Here is a 4,611-nt window from a genome sequence, read left to right on the forward strand (position 1 = left end):
CGTGGCCACCACGCAGTCATTTCCTGTGTTGTGTGGTCACATGACTGGGTTTATCACATTTTATGCTGAAAACTAGCATTAACTTCTGGGTTTTGCCCAAACCTGGAAGTTAATGCTAGTTTTCCCAATTTGTGGTCATTAATGAACAATGGGTTCACTTAATGACTACAGGTTCACTTAATGGCAAACTGCCTAAAATGTTGTAAAATTGGGTCACTTGTGTGATCACCTGTTCTTTTTTTTTTTTTTTTAAACAAGTTTTATTAATTTTTAAGACACACAAATTATCATTATTCATTACATGTTTAAACCTTTTTCCATTGTAAATTTAACAAGTCAGATAAATTATGATTCTGTTTTAAACCATTTCCATATAATATACCAAAACCTCTTATTCAATTTCTCTTTACTTCTCTTTACTCTTATTCAATATCATTATTATTATTTCATCTGATTCTTTCTGACTTAGTTACCATTATTCTCATTCTATATTTCTACAAGTTTTTACCAATTCTCCCCCCAAAAAAGACATATACACACAACACACAAAACATAAAAAAAAATCTTTTTGGAAAGTAACTTGGGCCCAGGTATCTCTCTCTTCATGGACTTCAATTATATTCATGCTCATCTTACATATCATTACTTATTTTATTTACCATTCTAAACCTTCTATATTAACTTCTCCACATATTTCACACTTCTTAATTCTACCTTAATTAATCATCTTAGTTTAAATCATTATACTTGTATCTTTTGTCCATTTTTTATCATCCCTTTGTCTCATCCCTTATAAAAAAAAAGAAAATCAGTTTCTCCTGAAATCATTAATCAGAGTATGATGCCTTTCTATCTCCCCCCTAAGTTAATCAAATTAATCTTTAAAATAATATCTAATACCCAATCAGATTTTGCTTGGTACATTCTATCTAACTAATACATCCAACACAATTAAGTGCATAATTAGACAATAAATCCAAATATTAAAAAGAAATACTATAATAAAAATTTTATAATACCATCAATACCATAATTTTATTAAACTCTTTAATTAAAACAATATTCTAAACCTCTCCTATTATTAAGTTTTAAAGCCAATCATTTTTAAACATTTTAACATTTTAATCTCTTATCAACTCTTAAACCATTACAATACTACCATCTCATCTTATGTACCTTGCAAAATCTTTTTTTTTTAAAAAAAAAAATTATACTTTATCCATTATCCATAAAAAATTCCTTTTTTCCATTTAATTTCAAAACATTGTAGCTTTTCTCCACCTTTTCCCTTTCTTTCTTTTCCCAACAAACCTTTCTACCCCCCCTTCTTCTAGCCTCTGCCTTACCGGCTTCCCTTCTCTGTCGTATTTCTTTTCCCCTTTGTTTACAATCATCATATTATGGTGATCACCTGTTCTATGGTGGTCACAACTTATGACCTGAATGGGCAGACTCCATTACAATTGTAAGTCATGGCCCACCTGTACATACAAAACTAAACTAAACAAAGCACTTAATAGTTTAGCACAGAGGTCTCCAAACTTGGCAACTTTAAGACTTGTGGACTTCAACTCCCAGAATTCTACCAAGAAGTTACCAAGTTTGGGACCCCTGGTTTAGCATGTGATACGAAACATTGTTTAAAGCTAGTACCTGAAGTTTGTTCAACGAGTTGTAGAGGCTGTTACTTATACGCTCATCTTCTGTTTGAAGCCTTTTGATGTTATTGGCTTCCTGGGGAGAAATGTCAGGAAGCCACTGGGCTATTACAGCTTTCTTGCTATCAAACTGCTTCTTGATCTGAAGAGAGATTTTTATGAAATATTCAGATCTTTTTCCAGCTCTGGAAATTTCTTCAGAGCCTCCTGAAATAAAAAGGAAACAGGCTGAAATTAACAAAGGTTTTCATCTTTTAAAATCAGTGGTTTTTCTCACAACCACTAAAGGCATAGATTGTGATCTTTTGACTATGAAATTTTATTTTATTCCATAGCAGGAATAAAATAAAATTTCATAGTCAAAAAGATCACAATCTTGTGCTATTAAGAAACATGTCTTGATCAACCAGAGTGCATTTTTAAATTGCATTCATGTGAACAAGCTACTGTACCCATTGTTGAACATTAGATCTCCCCTTGCTCTAATCCTCCCCTTAGCAGAATATATATTATATATTCATAGACAGCTGAGGAAAAGTAGCTGTGCAAGATATCTGCAGAGTGTGATTTTAAAAATGACAATCTCAAAATGGCAGCCACAATTGCATAATCAACACTGTCCATCTTTTAAGTACAATATTCCAAAAAAGAAATGGAGTTTCAATCACACTGTTACCAGTGCCATTGTGAGGTGGTTGGGTTGTTTTTTTACCATAATCTGAAGACACCCCTGATACCAGCAGCACAAGAGAAGAGTTCTTGGAGTAGCAATTATTCTGAGGAAACCACTAGATTTACAATTCATCTTTCTATATCAAGACCTCCTGGATTGCAAAAGGATGTTCCTCTGTTTTCTGGTATAATATACAAGTTATAGATAGATTGGGTATAATTGGAAATGGAGTTCAGTCTTTGTTGTGAGAGTAGGCAGAAGAAGGATAAAAGGTAGAAGTTAGAACTCCACTTAATGCAGATTCAATCAATGGGAAATAAATGGTGATAGCATTTACCATTATTCGAATATTTTTGTCTCCAAGATTTCAAAGCAGTCTTGCGTCTTTTCGTTTGACATTCATTTCAGAATCCTGGAAAGGAGAATATATATTCAGTGGTGACTTATTATCTGACTTATTATCAATATGAGCAGATTATGTCCAATTAAATAGGATACTTAATAGAACTCTAAAAATGGAAAGACATTTTTGATTCCTGCAACGGACGAATGGTTGCAAAAATGGATGGTGTTAGCAGGGATGGCTAAATTGACTGCTTTGATTAAATAAATGAATACACTTAATTTTGCTTCTATTTGGAAGCCACTTTTGGATTTTTGTGCTTGAAATGGAAAAAAATATGAAACTTCGATTTTGGGTTTTGTTGATTAGATAGGTTTGTTGTTATAGAAATGGCTAGTACGGTATATAAAGCTCAAGGCTTCCCTTCTCCAATCAGGTCTGATTCTAGAGGGCGGTGCTCATCTTTGTTTCTTAGCTGAGGAAGCCAACGTTGTATGAAGACACTTCCGTGGCCATGTGATCAGCATGATCATATGCTGAAGTACATAGAATGTGTTACTTTCCCATCAAAGTGGTACCTATTTATCTACTTGCATTTGCATGCTTTAGAACTGCTAGGTAGTCAGTTACAGGGGGCAATAACAGCAGCTCACCCTGTTGCATGGCGCTAGGTCTCAAAGCTTTGTTTCTTCTTTAATCTCTTGTTCAAATTTCTGAAACATCTGCTGTTTCTCAAGAAGCAAATTCTTCTGAATATTTACCTCATCTTCTTGTGATTTTACATACATCAATTTTTCCAGTTCAAGTTGACTATCCTCACTCTTAGTGTGTGTGTGTGTGTGTGTGTGTGTGTGTGTGTGTGTGTGTGTGTGTAGAGGGGAGAGAGAGAGGAAAGGAGAGAGATTATGTCATGAGATACAATTATTCAGGACATAAATGTATAAAACAAAGAAATATTAAGTTCATGAAATTGTGATTCCACCAATTCCTTTAGTTTAAATAAAAATATTGACCAGGGAAGGGGAGTTTAAAACAAGAGACACTCTTTAGTATTAAAACATTTAAAAATTGCATCTTTCTTACCTTTTTCTTCAGCTCCTCATGAATTTTCAAAGTCTGTAGATACAAATCTGTAGATACAATTTTTTCTTTTAGTTCTTCTACCATTTCCTTATGTTCTCTGAGAGAATTATTAGCCTCCTTCAGTTCTTGCTGCAGTTCCAAATTCTTTAACAACAACAAAATAATAATAGTCACATGCAATCAAGTTGACCACCACATTTAAATAAAATGCTATTCCAATAAAAAGGACTTCCCTCAAAGGTGGCAGCAAATTAATTTACTTTGAAACAAGATGGCGGCATATAAATTGAATGAATGAATGAATGTGAATGAATTCTTACCACTGGAACAAGCCTCGCTATAGTCACACTCAGATGGTGGACAGTTTGAATCATGTTATCCTTCTCGGTTTGAAGAACCTCCATTTCTGTTCTCAGATGCTCTTTTTCTTGGCTGATATATTTGATGTTTTCTTCAGTGCTCTGAACTTTCTGAACCAGCTCGGCTTTCTCCCTCTGTGGGGCTTCCATTTGGGACTCAGAGATACTTTCCAGCTGTTCTGCATCCTTCGTGTTGTCTACATTCTGCTGACTCTCCTCTTCTTTCAGGCAGAGCAGTTGCTGCAGCTCGCAAGAATTGTTTTCTAGGTGTTGGATCTGAAACATGATTTTGATGAAGAGGAATTGGGCTGCTTTGCATTTACCCCTGATTATTTGGGAGTTAAGTCCAAAACTTCTGATTATTTAGAAATACGAAGAAAGGCACCAAGAGTGTATAGCAGAGGGTTTATTTTTAACAATCAGAATCCAGAGGAAACATTTACACAAGGTTTATAGGTTGATAATGGGACAATGTCATAGATGTCAGGATTTTGT

At 34.3% G+C, this 4,611-nt stretch overlaps 1 long non-coding RNA gene across 1 annotated transcript; it reads right to left on the reverse strand.

Moving 5' to 3' along the window:
• Nucleotides 1-3,334: 3,334 nt before the first annotated feature.
• LOC148130078 (uncharacterized) lies at nucleotides 3,335-4,252 on the reverse strand. The gene is made up of 3 exons (XR_015750188.1): nucleotides 4,078-4,252; nucleotides 3,758-3,901; nucleotides 3,335-3,495 (listed from the first exon to the last, which is right to left on the reverse strand). It is a non-coding gene; the product is annotated as an uncharacterized LOC148130078 (long non-coding RNA).
• Between the last annotated feature and the right edge of the window lie 359 nt (nucleotides 4,253-4,611).

Source organism: Notechis scutatus, chromosome 6 (assembly GCF_049901735.1).
Source record: "Notechis scutatus isolate UNSWTSFEM ecotype Mainland chromosome 6, rNotScu1.2, whole genome shotgun sequence".
NCBI lineage: Eukaryota > Metazoa > Chordata > Lepidosauria > Squamata > Elapidae > Notechis > Notechis scutatus.